Genomic DNA, 27,402 nt, shown 5'->3' with positions numbered 1-27,402 from the left:
GCTGTTTGACTGACAGTAAAGGCCGTCTGTAATTGATCGAACTTAGCCCTTAACTCATCCATCGTCTTCCTGACGGGATTTATTACTGCAATAAACCTTTTTTATGGCGTTGGGCAATCTGTCAAAGACAGAACGCCACAAGATCAAAGATAACAGAGTTTATTGGATAACAGAACTCAAAATGCCCGTAAAATACAAGGGCCAGGCAGTATTAGCCTTTAAAAGCAAAAAGGGGCAAGGAAAAACGTTCAAAAGATAAACCGGATTAAACCGGAGTTTAATCCGGGTAAAAACAAAACAGCTTGCTTCAGCCTGGGGATAAACAAAACAGAAGCCGGGGAACAAAGTGTTCAAAAGAATGCAATTAATTGGCAGCAGATTCCTCTCTGCTGCCAGCACTGTGCTTTGAGTAACTTGAGTCACTCCTCCACACAGCAGGCAAGATTTCCAATACACACAGATCAGCCGAGGATTGAAGCAGTAGAGTAGACCCAGTTCCTTTCCGCAGTTCAAGCCAGAAGCAGACGTTTGTAGTTTCACCAAGTCCGAGTAGGGGGGAAGTCAAGCCGTGGTCAGTTCAGTCCGAAATCCAAAGCAGGAGATGGCGTCCGTCAAGAAGACGACGGAAGGTCAAAGCTAATGAGATTAAGCACAAGTTTGCACAAACAAAAGCCCACACAATTCCTCCCGCCGTCTGACCCCAAATTCCAAAACAACTTACGTATCAGCACACGAAAACACACCAGTCTTCAGGAAAGCGTCCCACACAGATCCCAAGCGTTCGTCCAGATTACCTTGCCCAACGCAATTTGCAATTGCTCCCAAGCCTCATTTTATGCCAGTTACAAATCCTCATCACTATCAGCTGCCCTCCTTAACCCGGGCGTTTCCTCATCACTTTCCTCATCAGAGCTGGAACACCTCTGACTACGCTCCACAGTATCCCCAGCTGTGGATCCCGTCCCATCCCTCCAGCTTGTCCATGGGTCTAATCCTGAAGGTCCCCATTCATCTTCCATCCCATCATTGCCAGTGGCACCCAATTCCTCCCTCACCCGAGTCCAATCCATCTCATCCTCCTCCGAGCTAACCAGCCCCTCCTCCATTCTCTCCGTAAACCCCTCAAAAGACTCTTCGTCAGATGGTGCTGCAAAGATATCTCGCAGTCTCTTTCTTTCTCGCTCCTCGAGAGTATCTGACTCTCGAGGAGTCTTACGCCCACGTCTGCCAGTAACAGAGCCATGAGGCTCAATCATAACATTTTTATATTGTATAAATCAAATGTTGTTAAGTATTTGGCTGAAGTTGTTTCTTTGTAAATATGTCTATCTTGAATATCAATATGAGTATGTATTTTCCCCAACACTTTAGACATTTGTCTGGAGGAAATATTAGGCAACATAAGATTTACTGATGAAGACTTTAAACAGTGTTGCTATTCCTTCCAAGAGCAGGGGTGAGGTGTAGTGTACTTGCATTAGAGCAGTGGTTCTCAACTTGTGGGCTATGAGAACGAAAATCTGGTCCACAAACCTCCTTCCTCTTTATTTATTTTATTTTATTAATTTTCTTTCTGCTCCTTTCTGCAGAGCTGACCATTAATAATCAGCTAGATTATTAAATATGGTTTTCTGTGAGTGAGCAGATGGCAACTACTGGATGGCATATGTTCTGCATCAGAAACTAGAGCTGATGTGGTCTATTCAATGCAATTTTCTGAATCAGCACCCCAAATAACCAAACCAAATCTAAAGTTGACCAAAAATTGATTTGTAACCCTTTTGGTACTAATGTTGGAAAGTGGTCCCTGGTCAAAGTGGTCCCTGGTTTAAAAAAAAAGGTTGGGAACCACTGCATTTGAGTATGAAATCCTCAATCCTTGTATGAATATATATATTCTTATCAGGGACATGCTCTTTTACAGAGAGAACAAAATAATTAAATACTTTCACAAAACAAGAATGATTATCATCCATGATTAATTGGTTTTTCACATAGACTTGTGGGCTCCTTTCTTTCCCATTTCACTTTCCTTTGATATTAATACTAATGCAGCCCACACTAGTGTTAATAATTAACTGGATATAAACACTAGGACAACAGCAAGGAAACATTTCAAAACTTTACCGAGATAAAGCAAACACATTTATTTCAACCAAGACTATATTTTAGTCCAAATGCTAATGTGCAATTTATAACCACCAAAGGAAATACACTGATTGTGTTCTTTCCAGTTGTGAAGAATAATTTAGCATCAACATCTCTAGCAACAAGGCTCACAAAGGCCTATGATTCAAATACCGCAGAAAAGCAATGAAGGAAGACGGCTGTATCCCTCAGGGGAATTATGTGAAACAAAGCATGACAGGAACAAATAATTCAGGATAAAGAATGGCAGGTAACACAAAACATGGCAAGTCTTTATGTTTATGTTCTTTAGTTATTTTGTAGCATCTATAGTCAAGTCAATCGGTAAAAATAACCAGGTAAGTGGAAATCCTAGAAGTTCAGGATATATTACTGAGGCTATATGCCGAAGGGTGCTCCAATTCAGGGGAAAGCTTAATTCTAAAAAATACCTAATTCTTCAGTTCAGCTAACCGATAATTGAGGCAGATGAATGCAATTTTATCAGGAAAGAGAAAAATTCTAGAATCTACCTCACTCGTTCTGAAGAATGAAGAATGGCATCTAATCAAGAATAACCTGAGTTGCACCACTTTCACCGTAAGCTGGCGAGAAGATTTCCTATGCAGCTCTAAAATGATGAATGTAATTCATCACATGTGTCATTCTTACCAGGTCTGCCTCCTTTCTCCAAGCAAATTGCCAATTTTTATTTATGTGTTTATTTAAATAATTTCTGTATTGCCTTCCAACCCACAAGGGCTCCTCAGATGATTAACAAATAAAAACCAATTAGAACAATACAAAGATGAAAACATCTTAAAACACATTCAAATGATATTTAAAATCCCCAAAGGCAGTCTAAGGACCTCTTCACATAGGGCATTTTAGCCCCGTTTTGCCACTTTTATTTATGGCTTGGATGGGGGCTGCCACGTCACATCACACAACGCATGGCAGACCCCGCCCACATTTCTCCGAAAGTAGAGGGGAAGCACCAAAAAGCGCTTCCTCCACCACTACCATCCCCATATGATCCCCACTTTCTCCTATCTGATGGGGACAGCGGCAGGGTGCCAATGCACCCTGTTCCACCCCAACCGTATGATGGGGGAAGGAGGGAAGGCGCACAGGGTACCATGAGCTGCCCCGCATGCCTTCCCTTTCGCCGGTGACTGCCAGTGAAACACATAGCTCGAAAGGGCAGTGTGAAGAGGCCCTCAAAGCAATCTTAGAACTCAGTTTTGAAACACTTAATGCCATACAGAACAGTATTTATCTGCATGCTGAAGATTTAAAAGAGAAGGGATCAGTCTAACTTCCTCAGGTAGGGAGTTTCACAGTCAATGTGCTTCTATGGAGAAAGCCCTGTTATACCTCACCACCAATGTAACTTCACAAGTTATTCAGACACATAACACAGCCTCCTCTAAAGATCTCAACTTTCTGGCAAACTCATATGGGAGAAGGCGGTCAATCAGGTATCCTAACCCCAAGTCATTTGAGGTTTTATAGGTCAAATTTAGCACAATGAATTAAGTTTGGAAGCAAATTGGCAGCCATTGTAGTGCTTGTAGAATTGGTGTGACATGGTTTCCAAAACAGTTTCTGCAATGTGTACTAGCTGTAGTTGCCAAACACTTTTCAAGGCCAGCCTCGCATACAGCTGTTATATTAGCCTAACTGAGAAGTGATTAAGACATGACACATGGTGGCCAGATCTACCTTCCCCAAGAAAAGGTGCAGCAGATGCACTAACAAAAGCTGACCAAAGGCGCTCCTGGACACTGAAGCAATCTGGCATTCCAAGAGCAGAACTGGGTCCAAGAGCACCCCAAGCTATAAACCTGATCTTTCCAAGGGAGGGTCTCATCCAGAGCAGGCTGTTATCTCAATCCCAGGTTGGCTTTTGTAATGACCAACAGCACTTCTGACTTGCCTGGATTAAGCGCCAGTGAATTCATCTGCCTCCAGTCTTTTACTGTGTCCAGACAATGATCCAGGACTACCACAGCCTCAATTTATCACAATCTGAATTGGGAAGAACAATATCTATCTCACTCAGTATCTTGCTATAACACAATGGCCAGAAATGTAGAATGAAGCCTTATAAAATGAAAGAGAGTAAGCGGGCAAAGCAGGTCAAGAGGTTTCATCAGTCTGCATGAAGTGATTACAGTGTTGCATATCTATTCATCACCATTACTAAAACTCTTTTCCACATTTTGTTCTGTTCCAACTTGGAAGTAAAATGGATTAAACGGTCTGTGTTACTCTTGATGAACACAAATACGAACTAGCATGTGCTGTTTGCTTCAGAATTCATCATGGAATCATAGAGTCGGAAGAGACCACATGGGCCATCTAGTCCAATCCTCTGCTATGCAGGAAAAGCACAATCAAAGTACTTCTGACATACGGCCATCCAGCCTCTGTTTAAAAGCCTCCAAGGAAGGAGCTTCCACAAGACTGTGAGGCTGAGAGCTCCACTGCTGAACAGCTCTTACAGCCAGGAAGTTCTTCCTAATGTTTAGGTGGAATCTCCTTTCCTGTAATTTGAACCCATTGCTCTGAGTCCTAGTTTCCAGGGCAGCAGAAAACAAGTTTTTTCCCCTCTTCCTTATGACACCCTTTCACAAATTTATGCATGGCTATCATGTCTCCTCTTAAACTTCTCTTCTGAAAGCTAAACATACCCAGTTCTTTAAGATGCTCCTCATAGGCCAAGGTCTCCAGATCTTTGATCATTGCCTTCCTCTGGATCCCTTGCAGCTTGTCAATATCCCTCTTGAACTGTGGTGCCCAGTCCCAGAGGGATATTGACAAGCTGGAAGGGATCCAGTTGATGTCTAACCAAAGTCGAATAGAGAGGCACCATGACTTCTCTCAATCTAGACACTATACTCCTTTTGATGCAGCCCAAAATCCCATTGGCTTTTTAGCTGTTGCATCACACTGTTGGCTCATGTTTAACTTGTTGTCCATGAAGACTCCAAGACCTATTTCACATGGACAAATCCCTTAAATCAATACTTGGTAGAAACCTCTTTGGGAGCAATTGCAAGAGTGAGTCTTTGTGGGGAGTCTTTGCACATCTGGATCCTGATTTTTTACCCATTCTTCCTGACAAAACAGCTTCAGTTCTGTCAGGTTTTATGAGGACTATTAGTTAACAGCAACTGTGAAGTGTTGAGATTGAATCGCGGTTGGACAAACATCTAACCTTTGGGCTATTCCAAGACATCAACGTTCTTCCTTTTAAACCACTCATCAGACGGAGATCCATAAGTGAGGGGACAGTGGAGGAATCCATGGGGCATTGGGGCAAATCCAAAGGGGCAGTGCTTCGTATCACCCTCTTACCATCACACGGCATTTCCCAAATGCCCCCGGCTTCATGCCATGCTGTCCCTGGCATCATGAATGAGAACACTCATGTTCTCAGGGCAGCCTCTAAACACACTGCCAAGATGCAGCCAGGGAGCAGTCCCGCTGGAAGTAAGAATGAACTTAGGACCACATGCATGTGTCATGCGATGGGCTCTGGTGGCGTCTCAGAAGCATCATAGGACAGGGGAAAAGCCGTGTGATGAGGTCAAAAGTGAACCTCCACCTCAGTATCAGGTTCATGGCAGAGTAAAACAGGTTTTCACTAAGCTCCATCTATCCTGCCTTCAATCCTAACCAATTTCCCAGTACCTGACAAGAAAAAGCAGTTACGTAATATGATGCTGCTATCACTATGTTTCTTGACAAGAATAGTGGCAAGGAGAACCACTGTTAATTCTCCTCTACATATGTCATTTTGTTGTAAGACCATGTATTTCAGTTTTGGTTTTTTCAGACCAGAAAGCCTTTGTTCACATGTTCACACGTTTCCCACATGGACAGTGATCTGGTTTATTTCAGCAATCACGTTTTCCTACTATTCCTCCATAAACCCAGTTTATGCAGTATGTGATTGACAGGTGTACCATGAACAGCTTCTTTCATTTCAGCTGGGGGAAGTAACAACTACCCTCTTGGCAGGATGTCTAATACATGGTTGCTGCATTTTATGCAAAATTATGTAATAGTGCTCTAGAGATGTTCAGAACGTGGCATGGCTTTTAAAATAACCAAACCCTGATTGGTGTTTGTAAAACCTTGTCTGGACTAGTTCTGATACTTCCTATATCTTCATGATGCTTTTGTTAAGATAGGTTCATCAAAAGACTTGTGGGGTGCATCTATACATTAGAATTAATGCATTCTGAAACCACTTTAACTGCTATGACCTAATTATATGAAATCCTGGGAGTTGTAGTTTAGTGAGGCATCAACACCCGCTGAGAGGGCTAAAGATCTTGTAAAACTTCAACTCCCAGGATTCTATAGCATTGAGCCACAACAGTTTAAGTCTGTGGAACTCAACCTGTGGGTCACCACATGTTTCGGCCTTCAACTCCCAGAAATCCTAACAACTGGTAAACTGGCTGGGATTTCTGGAAGTTGAAGGCCAAAAAGCCTGGGAACCCACAGGCTGAGAATCACTGGTTTAAGTGGTATCAAACTGTATTAATTAGTGTGGGTACATTCTGGGGCTTCCAGAAAAAGTTACATGCAAACTGAGATCATGTGCTACTGAAATCACACAAGTGAAGGTCATTCACTGACTCCTGGAGGCAGTGGTGCATGACAGCTAACAGGCTGAACTGCAACAAGTAATTGACAATTTGAATTTATTTACTTAAATATGGTGTCACAATAAAAAAAATATTTGGTTCCTTCAGAGTGTTGAGAATCTTGTGTACATCAAATTGTACCAAGGTCCATTAAACCAAGGTTGCAACACAACAAAATTTGGAAAAATCACATTGGCGATAATATTTCTGCAAGTCACTGTAAAGAGGAGAATAGAAAAGTACTTCATGGTCCATCTAGACAATTCTTGTTTACACTGTATCCAGGGTTTGGGGTAGGATTCATATTCACCATTACCTGAATATGCCAAAGAATGAACTTAGGAATACGTGCATGTAAACCATGCCTTCTCGCACTGAGTTACAGTCTTTAACTCTGCTGCTGTAAGTATATAATGCTTTATTTGATGGTTGAACAGCAAAAGCAGATTTTGCTAACATGAGAGGGAAATAGAAACTGGTTACACATTTCAACTCATTATTTTAATTTTTATATGGTCCACTGTGTTTAATCAGCAGGGTATTGTTTATCTAGGACGAAGATGATAAACCTGTTGGTTTCCAGCTTATTTTGTAAAAAGGCCCTGATGAGTCACAAAAAGGATGCATTTTCTAGCAGTCCGTTCCCAGCCACTACTTTTGAAGAAAGACATACAAATATAAGTGAGTATTTCAAAAGGCTCTTCTTTTTTTCTCAAAGGAACTAATAGTGTTAAAGGTCCTTGAAGCCATCTTAGAGGTCCTTTCCACATCTATGATCTCAGTCAATTATATCTCAAACAATTTGCAAAAGATAGCGAGAGAAAACTTGATGGAGAAAAAAAACTGCCTTCTTAAGGAGAGGCAAACACCTCTCCTTCTTCAAGAATGTTGTTGTTTCAGCTGGTATGCAATTAAGAATTCTATAGACAGGCCACTATAGGTATCTCAAATGAACTTGTTCAATATTGATTGACTGTTTACATGCTCTGACTCAAGAGAGGCAATGGTGCTGCTCTATTCAGCTTCGGTCAGACATCACCTGGAGTACTTTATCCAATTCTGGGCAATACTGTTAAAAAAACATCTTGACAAGCTGAGATTATTCAGAGGAGGGCAAGCAAGATGGAAATAATGTCTTATGAGAAATAACTTCAGGAAATGGGACTGTTTGACTTTGAAAAGAGAAGACAGAGGAGAAATGATAGCCAGTGATAGAGCTCCAATATATCTTTTTGGGTTTTTTAAATACATTTTTCATTTTCATAAGCAATTACAATCAACTCTCTCAAATTACTCCCAAATTTTATTTAACCATTCTGAAATTGGAGATTTACTCTGGCTATCTATCCTGCCTTCTTTCCTGCTGCAGAAAGGAAATGAAAAAGTAGATTGTTAATGAACTACAGAACAAGGAAGTCATTAACTGAGCTGAACTAAGTGAGTGTGTTCTGTCAATCTATGAAGAAAGGTTTTTATATGGCATTGAAAGTTTGCCTCTCTATATGTTGTAAGCCGCCCTGAGTCCCCACTGGGTAGGTAGCGCAGGATAGAAATAAAGTATCATTCATTTACATGCTAAAGCTGGGGTGCTTTGAATGCAATTTCCTGTTTCTTGGCAGGGGAGCTGGACTGGATGGCTCATGAGGTCTCTTCCAACTCTCTATGATTCTATGATTCTAAAACTGCCCACTGTCTCCAGTTCCATGACCCATGTGGAAAGCTATGTGGACACAATCCAATTTTCATGCTTATATCATGAATGTTCAGAGCTACTGTTGTAAGCTCCCCCCCCCCCCAAATTCATAGGAAAATCCAAATGTCTGCCTTAAGTAGCAAAGACATCTTTACTTCCATGAATGAAAATAATTTTTGCATCAGTCCTTTTACATAACTACTCCATCTGCTCCAAAGAGATGAGTGGCCCTTTGGAACAGCATGAGAGGCTATGAAAGAAGGGAAGGATGTGCTAAAAATCATCTTCCACCCACTCTTATTCACAGAAACTTCTATTGGGGCATGTTATCTTTGTGATCAGAGGAATGTGAAAAGCAGTCATTCAATAAATAGAACTGTATACCTGACAAGCATTTTATCATTATCATTTTGCTACTCCTTTTGCTTCTCCACAACTACCATATACATCTCCTCTTCCCCCAAAATATATGCATACATGTACATTTTTGCGATGTACTCTGACATTATTTGAGTTCAACAGGAATCAGATCTGCATCTGCATGCTCAGAGTCTACCTGCAAATTGATAAAATTCTCACCCACTAATTTAACATGTATTATGCTTGTCTGTCTGCAATCCATATCCCCTTTATGAAGAGCAGCCCTATCAGATTCAAATTGGCTTTATCTTCAGCCTTATGCCTGCTTTGAGACTTGTCTCTGACAATAATTCTTTATGTGAACAAAGGAGTTCCACCCACACACTGAAGTCTGCAAGAGAGTAGGCGAAGTATATAACCATTTATTAATGAGGATGCAATCTGAAAAGGCATAATAAGGATAGCCAAAACTGTTTTTATATCGTTAAGATGAAGATCTCTTCAGACTTTTTCTTGCATTACATAAGCTACTCTCAATTTGCCCTAAACAGAGGAAACAACACTATGGCTGTAATTCCCCAAAAGATGAATCCTGCAAGTGACTAATCACCAAAGCTTTATAGAAATGCATACCAGGTAGCTGACAGAAAACACCTGCTTTGTATGATTGAAAATGTAATCCTTGCTTGAAGTGGATTCCACAGAATAATGGAACTTGCCTCTAATAATCATTTTCATTCCAAGAAATGCCAGGGCACCTGAAATCAAATAAAATGAAAGATATGGCAGAAGTGTTCTTGACTACAGAACAAGAATAGTCATAGTGGTTTGATCATTAGACTACGGTTCTAGAGAGCAGGGTTTGATTCCCCATTCAGCCATTGAAATCTACTGGGTGACCTTGGACTAGACATGGCCCATCGTCTTACAGCTGCCATTGAGCAAAAGCAACTTGAAGGCACACAACAACATGAAGTTCTTGATAAGAAATGCAAAAAAAGGCATAGGAACAGGCCTTTGATAAATAGTGCAGTGCAATAATTTTATCTGGAAATCATACAATGGCTTATGGAATGGCTTTAGAACTTGTCTTTGGATAATGTGTCTCATATTGGAATGTATTTTCATTATGCTTTTATGTCTGTTTTAATTTTAATAATGTTATTCATGTCTGTGTTTTATGCCCAAGGCACTGCACAAGTGCCGTTGGTAAGCTGCCTTGAGTCCCCCTCGGGGTAGAGAAAGGCGGGATATAAATATTGTAAATAAATAAAATAATAAAGGAAAACATTTTTGGCATGATTCAAAATATAATGATCAGTATGAAAACAATTTTCCACAAGTTATTGTCTAAAATATAGTTAATCTTTATTTAATTTGGAGAACTAACAGCAACGGAGTCCAACTCTTCACTTTAATTGTTAGATCTTTTCGATTGTATGGCTCAGGGATATGAGATGTTGGTGGATTATATCTTGTATCAGACCTAAATATAATAGGTAATAGTGAAAAATGATAGAAAGCCAACTGGATCTGCAGTCCAGAAATATCTGCAGAGTCACTTTTTCACATTGTTAATCTAGGCATGGATCAAAATCTGTACTACATTCATTTTGCATTTTTCAAAAACTGTATTAAAATTTGTTTTTATCTTGCATTCATCACTTGTTGGCATTTGAGATAATTGGGATGCGCAACCATGAATGCAAGCAGTTAGATTAGTGGCTAGCAAAAGCAGCAATTGAAAAACCATAAAGCTATTCTGAACTTGTTGAAAGAAAGAGTGGGATACAGTGTTATAAATGTAGAGACACTCACTTCTCTAGGAGGGGACCTCTCATTTGTATATCTGTGCACACACAAAACATTTGAATGTTTTCTCTCATTTTCTCATAAGCATAAGCTCTTTGGCATACATCAGTGAAAATTAGCAAGGTATATTCTGAAAGTCTGAAAATTAATTTTTCATCCTTCTGCTTTATCAGTCTACATAGATGTAAAATACCAGGTCCAAACAGCATGATGTTCTATGGACATTCTGTTGCCACTTCATTTCCAAGTCTGTTTCCTTAGCAACACCTTAATCCATCTGGCTGCAGGCTTCAATTTTTTACTGTCATGTCCCTATCTATACTAGAAATAGACTACAAAGGAATTTATAACACCAATCATGCAAAGTCACTAAAATAATTAATCATGCTAATAAAACAAATAGTGAGATTAACACTACATAATTGGAGAGTGAGGTTGGCTTATTAGATATAACATGCTTATTATCACCAATCAATAACTGAAATGTCAACTAGCTTCCAATCCAGGTTTGCTTGGAAAATTTTGCCTACCTCTTCCTGCCAAACAGACACGGTAGACTCCAGACACAGTAATCAGCAAAATAAATACAAGATGGCTGCTCTCTGTTTGATATGGAATAAAAGGTTATTGTTATGCAGTTTAGCAAGCCATATTTTGATTCTAGCCCACTCGCCAATTTAAATAACCCGACAAGGTTCTAAACCAGTGGTTCTCAATCTGTGGGTCCCTGGATGTTTTGGCCTACAGCTCCCAGAAATCCCAGCTGTTAGGATTTCTGGGAGTTGAAGGCCAAAACATCTGGGGACCCACTGGTTGAGAATCACTGTTCTATCTAAATTTCGTATCTGGCACCATTTCCTCACCGGCTGCACTTTTGCCTTGTTAATCTTGAGATAGCCACAGGATCCACCCCATTCCAAGGTGCTCTCTCAAGAATTTGCAGCACTTTATCAACTACCTCAGGTTTACAAAATTCTCTTGGCGCACTTCGCCCAGTTCATTTTTATGATTTTTATTTTCGTGTTTAAATCATGTTTTATTGATGTTTGCCATTTTATCCTTATATGTTAATGTTTAAAATTTTATATTTGCGCATGGTCTTGTCATTTGATGTGTGTTATGCTGTTATTGTTTTTATGTGGGCTCAACCCCATGTAAGCTGCCCCGAGTCCCCTCAGGGATATGGCGGCGGGGTATAAAAATAAAGTTGTTGTTGTTGTTGTTGTTATTATTATTATTCTAAACAGAAGGATATTTTTAATCTTACCCCAAGTATTTGTTGAACTAAGTGATTTCCCCCATCATCGTATGCAGTTGTTATACTCCTTGAGTCCCCCACAGGGTGAGAAAGGTGGGATATAAATGAAGCAAATAAATAAATACTCCACATACAGTACATATTTTTATACAAAAGTGGCTCATATTTGCACACTAGAATTATTTTGGGTTGTTGTTGCTGTGGCTTATAGTGAAAAAGTAAAACGTCCAGGCTGTTACAAACATCATTTGAAAATTTTGGAACTACTGCATGAAGCAAGACTGAAGGCTGCTTTTCTTGTGTGGCAAGAGCTTGGACCGGATAGCCCTTTTGGTTTCTTCCAACTCTTGTTATTCTGTGATTCTTTTCCAGAAAAAAAGACTAGAGCACCTTTGACTCAGATTTCCTTTTGTTGTTCTTTGAATCCTGGTGTGTGTAGCTCTTTGCACAGCTCCTCATGCCCATTTATCTGCTATTAACTGTTCCTTTCTTCCTACTTTTATGCTGTCTGTAAAATTGCTCTCTATTCTCTGGCCTGATTTTGCCGTCTGTCAAGTCACTGTCCCATCTAACCTTAACACTGACCTTCTAAGACAATTTCTATAAAAGTTTTAGCAAGTTTTTTTCTTGTCCATGGCATTTTCTATCCTAGTTTTTATTTACCTGTATCTTCACATTTCTTTATGAAATTTGTGTACCGCTTTCTTATTGTAAAAATGTTACTGCAACATCACAAAAGCATACATAATAAAATATAACAGTATTTCCTGGGAATTCACTATTGCAAATCATAACAAATTGTAAATAGTCTTGCCAAGATGTTAATCAGAGTGCCTCATGTTAATGGATATATAGCTAAGATTAAACAATTCATCCAGTCACAAATCTCAAACCAGCCCAAACTCTGATCGCATCCACAGTTGTGGTGTGGCAAACGTACTCTAGATTTTCCCCATGTTCCTCTCATCTGAACAGGAGCTCTGCTGGTTCTGTTCTCTGAAGGGATAGGGTCCCATTCCAATACAGTTTCCAATTGAATCAAAGCAGCTGCAGGAGAAGGACCACTAAAATCCAGAGTAGTCTGAACCTTCTCTCAGAAGTGGATTGATCAGTCTCATACCATACACTGCTTGATATCTTCATGTCCATTCAGTGTCAGGAGCAGCCATGAAACTGGAAGCAATCTAGGCCCCAGCCTGCTGGGCCAGGTGGAAGAAGGTCAGCAATCTGGCTACTTCATTTGCTGAGTTCAACTCATGTTTCAAACTTAATACTAAGATATAAAATTTTGGACATTTAAATCAAGTACATAAGCAGGAAGGCAAGCAAGCAAAAAAAAAATATTTAGTCTAGTCTATATGTATAGCTACACAGATCTCATGCTCATGCATAATGATAATCATGTGATTCGCATTAACAGAAATAGATATTCTTGATGGTAAGATTTTGAAATGCATGTTCAAGCAGCCATCTTTAAAGTGGTATATTGCAAATAGGAATGGAATGGATGAACATTTGTGTCTGGATGTCCTAATTTTGCCCAATCATTTAGATTGGTTGCTAAGTTTTTTCTTATAATAAATGACCATGAAAAATATGACATAATGTAAGAATGTGTTCAAAACTTTGAATGACATTCAACATTTTGGATCTATTCATGTATGTCTTGTTTCCTGATTTTTTCAAAGACAGATGGGTTGGTGAAAGGTTTTAATGTGAACCTCTGCAATGTGATGACAGCATGATGTTATATTGCCTCAACCCCATTTTAAATAAGTCATTAAAAACATCATGCCAAACAGTAAAGAAGGAAAAGAAAGAAAACAAATAGGGAATGGGCAAAATTGGATGCTTGGGCCTTAAGTTTTTGCATGAAAACTAGAGTCATCTAGTCATGTTCAAATTCCCACACCATCAACAAAGAGATTACTGTACAAAATAGTTTTCTCCAACTTCCTCTATCCATAGCAACTAATCATGGCAATCTTGTCATCTTTTAAACTAGGGTTAGGCAACATGCATCTCTCCAAGTGTGATTGGTGGGTGAATTCCAGCATTTCTCTCTACTGGCAATGCTGGTAAAGATTGCTGGGACTTGCAGGTTGACAACCGCCTGAGGGCTGCATGTTTCCTACCAGTAGTATAAACTGTCTTGCATGGTGAGAGGACAGGAAAGTAAGGCAAATACAAGCATGCACATGGATAGAAGCAGCTCGATCAATCAGATTTTCCTTTATGTTTTCCTGACTACTTCACTCGTATTCTTCTATTCTCAAAGGTAGATTTCCAAAGTTATTGAGGACTACAGTGGGACAGACTGATTAAAAAGCCCCACCACATAATTGTCATGTAGTGTCTGAATTCAAGAAAATGTGTGGTTTATAATTACAGTCAATATTGCATTAGTATTTTAAATGGTATTTAAGAGTCCTAGAATATATTCTTAAATATTATATCCATAGTTCAAACCCTAGAATGCTTCCACTAACACAGCAGCCAAGTGCTCTACAGATGGCTTTTCATACCCCCAGTTTCTACATCCAAGGATTCAAACATTCATGGTTTGAAAAAAAATGAAAATGATCCCAAAAGCAAACCTTGGTTTTACTCTTTTATATAAAGAAAGACATGTTACTATGCCGTTATATATAATAGAATTAAGGCTGGCAGATACCAAGGGCTCATTGTACGTACTTGCATTATTGGAAATTTGTCGATTTAAATCATAATTAATGTCTCAAGAGATATCACAACAGAAGAAGCAAGCATCCAGCCCCATAGCATAGCATTTTTGCAGCTGAACTGCTAAGTTTCAGTTCTAACTTCACCCTAGAGCAGGGGTCCCCAAACTAAGGCCACATGTGGCCCATTGAAGCCATTTATCCAGCCCCTGCGGCGGCAGCTCCCTCCTCCTCCGCCAAGGAAGTGCATGCGGCATGGGGTAGGAGGGAAAGGCGCACACCTTTCCCATCTCCTCCCTCGTCTGGTGCGTGCCTTCCAAAGCTTTGCTTGTTTATAATGTTATTTTAGTTATTATTTAATTATTAATGGGTGCTTTGCTATTGCTTTTGGTACACAAAGGCAGAAGGAGGTTAGACTAAATGGCCCAAGGGGTTTCTTCCCAACACTCTTTACTATTTTTATTATGATTATGATTAACAATGAGACTGCATTTATTCCTGTTTTGTTTTTTTACTTCAAAATGAGATATGCAGTGTGCACTGCATAGGAATTTGTTCATAGCTTTTTAAAAACTATAGTCCGGCCCTCCAACGATCTGAGGGACCGTGAACTGGCCCCCTGTTCAAAACGTTTGGGCACCCCTGCCCTACAGCTTTAGCAGTTTATTCTATTTCAAAGGCAAAACTGAATGGCAAAGACCTTTTCTACAGCATTCTCACAGAAAAGGCTGCAATGCTTTTGTAGAAATCTAGTGACAAGATACTGGAATACAACATTTACTTGATTGGGTTGTTGTGTGTTTTCCAGGCTGTATGGCCATGTTCCAGAAATATTCTCTCCTGACGTTTCGCCCACATCTATGGCAGTCATCCTCAGAGCTTGTGAGGTATAATATACCTCACAACCACTGAGGATGCCTGCCATAGATGTGGGCGAAACGTCAGAAGAGAATACTTCTGGAACATGACCACACAGTCCGGAAAACACACAACAACCCTGTTATTCCGGCCATGAAAGCCTTTGACAACACATATACTTGATTCTAGTCAAATAAGTAATTAATCCAAGGTCCTCTTCACACTCAAGCAGAAAGGAGAGAAAACCCTTGTGGTTAGACTGCCTCGTGAAACAGAAGGAGATACTAAAAAAGATATGCCAGGGAACTATTGTTTTGAAGAGTACTGTACCTCTGCCAAGGCAAAATGTCAGTGACAGTAGATTCTGTAAGCAGTTCAAATAAATGAGGGCCTGTCATTGAAAAAGATGTATTTGTGTGCCATGCATTTCTAACTTAAAATTCACATGGGGGGGAGGGGCATTAACACCTCACTGGCATGCAAAGCCTAGAAAGTAGCAGTTTTGGTTCAAAACTCCCTAAACAATTTTATATCTACCACTGAAATAATGCAGCCAGTTCCCTGTATAGTTCAGTTAACGAAGGGGCAGAAATAACGTGGAAAGAATTGAGAAAGGTTCCTATTGCATAAAAATGAATATGCGTTCAATGTGTTTCAGCAAACTTTTTATTAACTAAGTCTTGCAAGAGTAAACAAAAATATTTTGAATCTTTTCTAGATTATTTGATCCCACCCACAAATGCACCTGGGTGAAATAGCTAAATATGTTGTAAAACTACAACTCTCAGGATTCCGTAGAATTAAGCCATGGCAGTTGAAGTGGTATCAAACTGCTTTAATTCGACGATGTAGTGTAGATATTTAAATCCAGGGATTCTTGAAGAAGTTGCTTCTTACCTTGCCTGTTGGTTGCAAGCACATATAGTCACACTTTTTTTTCCCAGCTAAAGATTTATTGCCTTGTTTACTTAAGTCACACTGTTGTCTTCATTCACTATTCACTATTCCCCTACCCACTGTGAGAGGTGTACTTGCATTTCTAAAGAATAATTTAACAATGACAGAAATCATGTATAACAGTTCTGATCAATTTCAGAGGGCATCCCAAAACACTATGTTATGAAATATAGAGAACATCTACAGCAGTGGTTCCCTACCTTTTTTTGATCAGGGACCATTTTGACCAGGGACTACTCTACAACATTAGTACCCAAAGGGTTATGAACCAGTTTTTGTTCAACTTTAAATTCAGTTTGGTTATTTGGGGTGCAGATTCAGAAAACCACATCAGACCACATCAGCTCTAGTTTCTGATACTGAACATATGCCATCCAATAGTCACCATCTGCTCACCCACAGAAAACCATACTTAATAATCTAGCTGATGTTGTCTATACAATGCAATTTTCTTAATCAGCAGCCCAAATAACAACAGGAACAGGCCTAAAAATGAAGACACATTTTTTTTGGTTGGGCTGTGTTATTATCCATAGTAGTAACGGTGAGGCTGCAGACCATATTTTAGTTCTTGCGGACCACTGGTGGTTCACGGACCACAGGTTGGGAACCACTGATCTACAGGGTATACATTTTAGTATTTTCAACCTATTTGGAGAACTATATATAATTGATCCTTCACATTAGCAAGTTTAACTGTTAAAGATTTATTATAGATTTGTTTTATATATTCTCTCTAGAAATCGCTGTCTCCCAAGAGAAGCTGACCATAGAGTTGCACTGGAGAATCTTGGGAGAGAAAATCTCTCTAGGCATTTGTTGGTCCTCCAGCATAACTCTATGGCCAGTTTTCAATTGAAGCTGATCAAGACCTAGAAATAACATTGGGGATACACTCCATATGTGTCAGCATCAGTAACAACAAAAGACACTACCTCAAGTTGCTACAGCAATGGGATTTAAAGGTACACAATAAAAAAAAACATTATTCAAGAGGGTGAAGGACATCATGCACACTTGATCACATGTGGCTATATTGTCCTAAAGTAATCTAGCTTTCTCTGTGATTATTGAATGAATTATTAAATATTAAATAGTGAATTATTGAATGGTTAAACAAAATGACAAACCAAATAATCCAACCTGATGAACACTTAGTGAAACTGTTAATTTTTGCAAGTACAAATGAAAAATCAATACAGAAGGATATGCTCCCAATACTCTTCAGCACAGCAAGAACAGGTATGGCAAGAAAGACCTGTAGGGGCTTACATTTTAAATAGTTGAATAGAATTTAGACACTTATTAAACATTGACTTCCGAAACTCATAGGGCAAGAGGAGGGGTCATGGAGATTAATTTTGAAACTATAGTTTCCCTAAATCAAATTTGTTTTAGAAATTAACTACACTCATTGATCCCCATCAAAATATAAACGAACTTCAAAATTATATTTATATTAATGACACTGCCTGATTTATGACACAGAAAGTAATTAAACATACATTTTTTTAAAATGTTAATAATGCAAATCAAATTCATTTTTAGGAATAAATGAATTAGGAAGGAATAAGTGTGAAGGAAGGAATAGGCAAGGAATGAGACTACTTCTGGAAGACACTTTTGTAGATTCCAGTGGAAAGTCACAGGCTTGCAACCCATATATGTAATATCTGTAGGACTTCTTATTGACTATTCTGACCACAACTACAAATAAAGGTTCCAACTAGCTCATAACAGGACGTCTGGTAGAATTCACAAGCTTCGTTAACCTGAAATGCCTTAGGGTTTGGTTTTTTTAAATGCACAGAAGTCAAATAGAAGGAAACTAGCTTAAAAATATCAAATGATATTTGATATTCAAATCAAATATCTGTCTACTCTATGAAAAAGCACAAATTTGAATATTCATGACAGGAAGCTAGTGCTTAAATCTGTGAATATGCATCAATTGTTAAAAGCCAAAGTAATGGCATAGAACCCAATCTTTGAGAAAATTCTCCTGAACAAATTTCATCAAAACGAATGAATGCTACTCAACAGACTGCTTATCAAGTATGAAAGCAAATTTCCGGTCTTTACATATGAATTACTGGAACACACAACAGCTACAGAAAAATTGTTTTTCCAGAAGTATATTTTAAGAAGCTTGTGGATGGAAATTAAACTGAATGCACATTATGCACATTGCTGCTTAACCAGGCAACTGTTGAGTGGTATGCTTAGCATATTTCATTCCTTTTTAAAAAATCATTTTATATCAAATATATGTGAATTTCCTGTGTGTGGGAGCCCCGGTGGTGCAGCGGATTAATCCGCTGAGCTGCTGAACTTGCTGACCGATTTCTCTGCTTCATGCAGATTCCCACCCCAACACTGCTTATCTGAGACTAGCTTACCTTTAATTTTCCTAATATTGTCCCCAACTCCCTATCTGGAATCAAACTGTTGATGCAATTCAAAATATGCAAAATGGTCACTTTTGGAAATACCAATGTGCCTTAAAATAAGAACAGCTCTTCTACATTTTTAAGGAAGACAATTAACTAGACAATGCACTAAAATAGTTGGGTTTGATCCAAAGCTATACTTGTTGTAATAATAAAGTTTTTTCTTATCCTCCAGAAAGGTACAGGATTGCTGCTTCTACTACGCCAGGGAATTGTTCAATATTTCCTTATTGTAGGAATTGTAGGGAAACAGGGAATTGGAATTTCAAATCATGTGCTCATCAGCAGTTTTAAACCCAGCTTGTTCTTTAGAGAGAGAAAGCCTATTCTATCCAAACACAAAAAGCCTCAAAACAGACCAAGATGCCCTAGAACAGACCTCCTGCTATGAATTAGCAGGTGCTATGTACGAATAGCAACAGAAATATAAAATCTGTAGGTATGGTGATGAGGAAACAAGTTCAGTTTTAAATATGTTCATTGAGAAACAAAAGCAAGAGGAAAGATGTTATCTAAAGCCAAGGTGGACAGGTAATGATAAGTATGGTGGAGACAGTTATCAGAATGTAGTGTGATGTTGGTTGGGAACATGGTCAAGAAAATTCATGAATCTGGGTTGCTAACAAATATTATAATGGAGTACAGCCCCCATATCCATGGGAGGACACATCCCTGGACTTACAATGGAAATGAACAACTTCTAGCAGAAGCATACCATAGAACAGACCTGCACAACCTCCAGATGTTTTGGACTTCAGTTCCTAGAATTAGTGACCATTGGACAATCTGACAAACGCTTCTGGGAGTTGTAGGCCCAAACACCTGTAGAGCTGCAGGCTATGCAGGCCCGCCAAAGAATCATGCTGGAGGACCTAAAATTCTATGGAGAGAACACCTCTCCAGAATGCCTAGAGCCTCCAGGTTGACTCTGTGGTTAACTTCTGGTGGGGGCATATCATAGAATCACACCAGGAGACCTAGAAATCACTTAGACATTCTTTTTTTGGGACACAGATAGGTAAAACTATGGGCAATGGAGGCATACATATAGTATGCCAGGAAATCATTGTCTCCATTCAATCCACTGCAAATGGACTGGCATTTGTTGATATGGAGCGTGCCAGTTTTGGAAAGTTTGATTTGTGATAAAATCAAACTTTCTAGCAAGTTATTGGTGAGCACCTCATGTGATAGGAAAGCCTTAGGTAAGGTAAAGGTTTTCCCTTGATGATAAGTCCAGTCGTGACCGACTCTGGGGGTTGGTGCTCATCTCAATTTCTAAGCCGAAGAGCCGGCGTTGTCCTTAGACACCTCCAAGGTCATGTGGCCGGCATGACTGCATGGAGCGCTGTTACCTTCCCGCCGGAGTGGTACCTATTGATCTACTCACATTGGCATGTTTTCAAACTGCTAGGTTGGCAGGAGCTAGAGCTAACAGCGGCCGCTCACGCCGCTCCCAGGGTTTGAACCTGGGACCTTTCGGTCTCCAGCTCAGTGCTTTAATGCATTTCGCCACCGGGGCTTCCAAATGAAAGCCTTACTGAAGAATAAATTCTGTATCATACTTTGGCTGGATCTACACTGCCCTATATGCCAGGATTTGATCCCAGATTATCTGCTTTGAACTGGATTATACGAGTCTATATGGCTGGATAAACAGATAATCTGGGATCAGATTCTGGGATATAGGGCAGCCTGCTAGAAATAACCACTACAAACAACTAAAATACTACTATAGAATACAAAAACTTAAACTGCCTAAACTGTCTGATGACTAAGGTTGCATTCCTCAATAGTTCCACGCCAGATGTTTATGGTTAGTGCAATTGCTTATGTAGACACAACAATACCTTTGACTCTCTCACACTCACATACAGACTATTGGCTGCAAATGCTGACCAGCTACAGTAAGGGGAGGGAAAGATGGGAAAACCAAATTGGGGGAGGGGGAGGAACAGAATGAAATAGCTAGAATCCTTAACAACAGCACTTAGCAATAAATTATTTTTGTTACAGGTCCCACTGAGACAGAAAGCTACACTATGTAGTGCTATTCTTCAGGACCATAACTGTAGCAGGAGAGGTTTGACAGCCTAGACTGATGCAGGGAGGTATCCAAGACTTCCTTGACCAAATGGAAGAGAGGCAGAGAAAGGGAGCAGCTTGCTCCTTCAAGAGCCAAGACATTATTAAAAAGATGGCTTGGGAAATACCTTCCACAACATTTCACAGGAGCTGGATAGTCAATCTTTCCATAGTGCCTTAGAACCCAATGAAGAAATAGCCAATTCAAAGCTGGCCTCTGGAGAAGAACTTCTGAAAAAATGTGATCTCAGGGTGTAAAGGTAAAATGTATACAGTAATACACATATATTACAACTGTGCTTAGCTTTTGGAAGTAGTCTTGACATTCTCAGGTATAATTATTACAGATATCAGAACATAACCTGCCCAGTTTATGGAAGATTTTTTGATATGATCCTGCAACTGCTTATTTGGATGTAATGATATTTAGAGCTCCTTTCCAAGCAAATAATTAAAAGACTATAGTCTAATCTATTACATATCCACTGTATAGTATTTTTTTTTGCTACATAGCGTTCAAGGGACTTTGTGATCTTCAGTCTTCAGAGAAAACAATCTGCTATGTGAAAATGTACATAGGCAGCCCACAAAAGACAATCTGATTGCCTCCATGAGATCACAAAGTCTGACTGGTCACAATGTATTCTCAGTGAACTACATTTGTCTTGGTGAATAACAGATTTTCAGTCTTCTCTAGTATGTGCTCTTGGACCACAGCTGATATTGTGCTTTCTCACAAGTCATACTTGTGATGGCTCTCATAGCATTTATGACAGCTATAGTCCAAAACATCTGGAGAACACTGGATGGGGGGCTGTTAAAAATGCAATTTTTGTTTTTTCAAAAAAGAGGTCTCAATTACTCCCACATTTAATTAATGTGTTTATTTAATTCTAAGAGCCTTTTAGAACAAAAAGGAATAGATTCCTTATTGAAAGCAATCCCTGCAAACCAAAACATTAGAACAGAAAAATAAACATGCAACAGTTTGCCTAATCTAGAGCCTACATATGAAGTCTTAGTCTAACAGTGCACTAAACTGCAAAAGCAAACTTCAATATAATTAACAGTCTCTCTGAGGATGAATTTAGACAGCAGCGAGCTCTAAGAAAATCACTGCATGAATTATTTTAAAGTAGCTTGCTGCATTAATTTTGAATTCCAAACCCTTGTGCCAACCTAAAGGATGCTTAACAATAATAGAAACACAGCATAACTCTACTTTTAAAATAAAGGGTATACAGATCTTAATGGAAAGAAATTGAAAGTATATGTTATACGCACACACAAGTGTCTTGGCCTATATTGCTTTGCTAAATACAAGTTTTTAGGGCTTACAAACAAACACTTATAAGCTCAGGCTGTAACAGTACAGATCCATAGCCTCATCAAATTCTGTTGGACTGGCCTGAAATAAGAAGCTACCAAATTCAATTGTAGTTCTAAAGAATGAGAAATAAGTGGTAATGAAATATTTTAAAAATGACAACCAACCATTGCAATTTAGCTATTAATTTGCTTTCCTCTGCAAGATGACAATGCACTACATGAATCACAGCTCTTTAAATATACTCATCCCACAAAAGCAGTTGTCAGTTTCTATGATAAACCATTTTAAGAAGAGGACATTTCATTAATCAGACTGTGAAGCTACCATTATTTCTAGTAAGCTAGATTTAAATCAGATGACAGGAGGGGAGGGGAGGGGAAGAGAAGTATTGAAACAGCACATTAGAAACTCAAGTGACAATCCTATGTGCGTGTGTATATGTGTGTGTGTGTACATACTTTCAAGTCACCTGTTGATGTATGTTGATCTAAGACCACCTCATCAATTTCAAAGGGTTTTTTTAGGCAAGGAATATTCAAGAGGGGATTTTTGCCAATTCTGTACTGTGAAACAGCCTACAGTACCTGGAACTTGTTAGGTGGCCTCCCATACAAGTACTAACCAGGATGAACCTTTATCAGTTTCTAAGATCAGATGGTACCTGGTGTCTTTAAAATGCCTCTGTAGGATTGCTCTGTTAAAGTACTTCATTGACCAAACTTTAAGGGGTTTTTCCAGAGCTATGGTTTCTCTCTGCTTCTAACTAGGACTCTGTTTCCTATACTTCAGTACAACCAGTTCAAGAAGCCAGATTCTGAATGGCCTCATCAACCCACCACATACATGCAGCATGCAAATGCATATAATGGGTTCCTGACATCCACTGGGGTTTGGTTCCTGGATCTACCATTGCTGCCAAACCCTATGGACGATCAAATCTTATTATATACAGTGGCATACTAAAATACTGCCCCTTATATAAAATCACCAAATCAAGATTTGCTTTTTCGAAATTTTTTGCAAGAGGGAAGATTTTCAAGTGGTGGAAATTCATGGATACAGAATCCATAGATATAGAGTTGACTGTATTATTATAATACTCTTTCATTCTGAAATGGCACCCCCTTGGTTCTGCACTCATAACTCAAATATGGAGCAGGCATTTAAGCAACTGGCAATAGATCAAAAAATCCCACTTGTCTAGCACCCCAATTTTAAGTATGGCTCAAGAGTTGCTATTTGTGAAGGAACAACTAAAGTGCATTACTGACTTGTGGAAAATATCTTTAGTTCTCAATTATTGATCCCCTGTTGCCAGTGATGCTGATGTTATTTCGGGTGTTTAGGCAAAGTTCAATACAAAAGAGTGGTGGTTTTCTGGGAACTTATCGTGACTGCCAGAGTTCTCAACATCAAGCCATGACAGGACTTTGCTTCCTAGCAATGCAGGACTACAGTCGATCTTCAGCCTATCTAAAGATGCAAGCCAACTTTGGCTTCAAGACTTCTCTTGATTCAAAAAGTAACAAGCACTGGATTCAGGGATGCAGGTTACCAATTCCTAAAAGCAGCACAGCAGGTTCTAAAGCCTGCACTACCTACTTACATTTTGGGATGAGCCACACTGAATCTCACTTTTGGAACAGAGGTATGATATACAGCATACATACATACATTCACACACACACATCTGATCACGTCTAATATTGGGAACTAAGCAGGGTGAGGTCTAATTGGTTCTTGGATGGGAGTCTGCCAGTGAACACCAGGTGCAAAGGAACTGGCAAACCAACTCTGAGTCTTCCTTGCCTAAGATGAACTAATGATGTTTGTAGGGTCACCATAAGCCAACAAGTGACTTGAAGGCACAGTTGCCATACTAACTCCAATATTTCCATCATTGTAAAGTTATATATGTCGAGTTGCTTTTCATCCTGTTCACTTTTGGCTGAGAATGGCACCTTCCCCACCCATCACAAAACACTGAAAGAACTTGAGGTGATTATCGTGGTGGGGGAAAACACATATACATTAAGGATCCCTTATCTAAAATGTTTGGAATTGTGCATTTTTTCAGATTTTGGATTATTCGTATTTGGGTATACCCTCACAAGGAGACATCTTGGAGATGGGGCTCAAGTAGAAACACAAAATTCACTGATGCTTCATGGACATCTTAAACACAGAGCTTGATTTTTAATTGCTTTGCGCATGAAACAAAGTTTGTGTGCTCATCAGAAAGAAAAGGTGTCACTCTCCCAAACACCCACATAAACAATTTGGAAGTACTGGGTTGATCTGAGTTTTCTGGGCTGTATGGCCATGTTCCAGAAGCATTATCTCCTGGTGTTTCGCCCACATCTATGGCAGGTATCCTCAGAGGTTGTGAGGTCTATTGGAAACTAGGCAAGGGAGGTTTATATATCTCTGGAAGGTCCAGGGTAGGAGAAAAAACTCTTGTCTGTTGGAGGCAATTGATCACCTTGATTAGAATTTAATGGCCTTACAGATGCAAAGCCTTACTGCTTCCGGCCTGAGGAAATCCTTTGTTGGGAGGTGTTAGCTGGCCCTGATTGTTTCGTGTCTGGTATTCCCGTTTTTTTAGTGTTCTTCTTTGTTTACTATCCTGATTTTAGAGTTTTTAATACTGATAGCCAGATTTTGTTCATTTTCATGGTTTTCTCCTTTTGCTTGAAATTGTCCACATGCTTGTGAATTTCAATGACTTCTCTGTGTACTCTGACAATGGCTGTTAAGAGTGGTCCTGCATTTCTGTGTTCTCAAATAATCTGCTGTGTCCAGGTTGGTTCATCAAGTGCTCTGCTATGGCTGACTTCTCTGGTTAAGTTAGTCTGCAGTGCCGTTCACATTCCTTGATTTGTGTTTGAGCAATGCTGTGTTTGGTGGTCCCTTGGTAGACTTGTCTTGGAGTTGCAAGACTTTTCAGTGCTAATCAAGGTGATCAATTGCAGCATTCACACTTTGCCGCCAAGAGACAAGAGTTCTTTCTCCCACCCTGGATCTTCCACAGATATATAAACCTCCCTTTGTTTAGTTTCCAACAGACCTCATAACCTCTGAGGATGCCTGCCATAGATGTGGGCAAAGCATCAGGAGAGAGTGTTTCTGGAACATGACCATACAGCCTGGAAAACTCACAGCAACCCCGTGATTCCGGCCATGAAAGCCTTTGACACCAATTTGGGAGCATTTCAGATTTAGGAATTCCACGCAAGGGACATTCAAGCTGTACTTTCTTGATCTCTTGATGATCCCAGCCACCCATGGGGACACATTTTGGAAGATCTCCCCTTCAATGATGTTCAAGTTTAACTCCCATCCGCCCCAGAAATGTTCCTCTTCCCTGAGCATTGCCCCAAAGCAGTAGAAAAGTCAGCTATTGTCCTCCTTCTCACTTAGGGCACAACTACGCTGTAGAACAGGCATGGGCAAAGTTGGGCCCTCCAGGGGTTTTGGACTTCAATTCCCACCATTCCTCACAACCTCAGGCCCCTTCCTTTTCCCCCTCAGCCGCTTAAGCGGAAAGGGCCTGAGGCTGTGAGGAATGGTGGGAATTGAAGTCCAAAACTCCTGGAGAAATTGAAGTCCAAAACCCCTTTGACTGCCATAGTAGCCCAGTGCTGTGGGATCCAGGGAGCTGTAGTTTGGGGAGGCACCAACACTGGGTGGAAGAGATGCCTAAAGACCTTGCAAAACTGCATGACATCGAGCCAGGACAAACTGCATTAATTCCACAGTGTAGATCCACCCTGGGGTCCAACCCAGGGTGGGGTTGGAATGTGTCCCTCTGAGAAGGAGAGAAGGAGGGAGGGAGGGAGGGCATACCTTGCGTGGGATGCCAGGACGAGTCTCACCTCCTGGAACTTTCCTGACCCAAAGCAGGAGGAGGAGAAGGAACAGCAATCCACTTCTACTTCCAAATCGAGGAGAGCCGAACAAAAGCTTCCCGGAGGAGGAAGTGGCCAAGGCAGCAAGTGGGGCGCATTGCCTGCCACCGGAGGGGTCTCTCTCTCTCTCTCTCTCTTTCTTTCTCTCAGGTTCCGCTGACTCAATGCACAGCCCGCCTTTTTCTCAGCTGCCGGAGCCTATCAAAGCGCAAGGAAAGGGGAAACGAGAAGAGAAAGAAGGAAGGAAGGAGGAAGCCTTGCCAGCAGCTGCTGCTTCTCACCTCCGAGCCCAGCCAGCCTTCGCGGCTGCTCTCGCCAGCTTTCGGGGCGGAGTCCCTACCCGAGAGGGGTGGGGATTCAAGAACCCCGGGCGTGCGCGCCAGCCAATCACCGCGCTCCCCACGGACGAGCCTCCTCCCCCCTCTATGACGTCGGCGGAGGAAGCTCGTGGAGGAGAGCGCCGCCTTTGCAAAAGGGAACGAGGGCAGGCGTGGGCGGACTTGGGCCCTCCCACGAGGGAGTTGAAGTCCAAAACACGCGGAGGGCCGAGGCTTGCCCATGCCTTCCATAGAACCATGCCGGAGGACCTACACAACGAATCCAGAGGGCTGACTTGATTCCCTTACTACAGGCTACCCCTCTCTTTCGCCTTGGTCAGACCACACTTGGAATACTGTGTCCAATTCTGGGCACCACAATTGAAGGGACATGTTGACACTCTGGAATGTGTCCAGAGGAGAGCGACCAAAATGATCAAGGGTCTGGAGAACAAGCCCTATGCGGAGCGGCTTAAAAAAGCCTGTTTGGCCTGCAGAAGAGAAGCTTGAAAGGAGATATGATGGCCATGTATAAATATGTGAGGGGAAGCCATAGGGAGGAGGGAGCAAGCTTGTTTTCTGCTGCTCTGGAGACTAGGACTCGGAACAACAGCTTCAAACTACAGGAAAGGAGATTCCACCTGAACATTAGGAAGAATTTCCTCACTGTGAGAGCTGTTCAGCAGTGGAACTCTCTGCCCTGGACTGTGGTGGAGGCTCCTTCTTTGGAGGCTTTTAAGCAGAGGCTGGATGGCCATCTGTCGGGTGTGCTTTGAAGCTGAAGTTTGCCCATGCCTGCCTTACTAACTTGGGTACCCAGCGATGCCCGGGTTATTTGAAAAGGGCCTTGTTTGTTTCTGGATGTTAGGTATTCTCAGTTTGATCATATATTACACTATTTC

The 27,402-nt window shown here is 40.5% G+C and overlaps 1 protein-coding gene across 4 annotated transcripts in view; it reads right to left on the bottom strand.

Moving 5' to 3' along the window:
* gpr63 (G protein-coupled receptor 63) overlaps nt 1–26,525 on the bottom strand; it is a 35,480-nt gene extending 8,955 nt beyond the window's left edge. The window contains exons 1-2 of one of the 4 annotated variants that reach the window (XM_008119318.3): nt 26,122–26,525; nt 9,478–9,602 (exon numbers count right to left, since the gene is read on the bottom strand). The gene's annotated coding sequence lies outside the window, so the exon portion shown is untranslated. The remainder of the gene's footprint in view (nt 1–9,477; nt 9,603–26,121) is intronic. The other 3 variants (XM_003215523.4, XM_016997265.2, XM_008119326.2) reach the window with 3 other exon arrangements.
* Nucleotides 26,526–27,402: the final 877 nt, after the last annotated feature.

The sequence above is a fragment of the Anolis carolinensis genome, chromosome 1 (assembly GCF_035594765.1).
Source record: "Anolis carolinensis isolate JA03-04 chromosome 1, rAnoCar3.1.pri, whole genome shotgun sequence".
NCBI lineage: Eukaryota > Metazoa > Chordata > Lepidosauria > Squamata > Dactyloidae > Anolis > Anolis carolinensis.
Note: the sequence above shows the minus strand (reverse complement) of the source record. Positions and strands in the feature narration are given on the sequence as shown.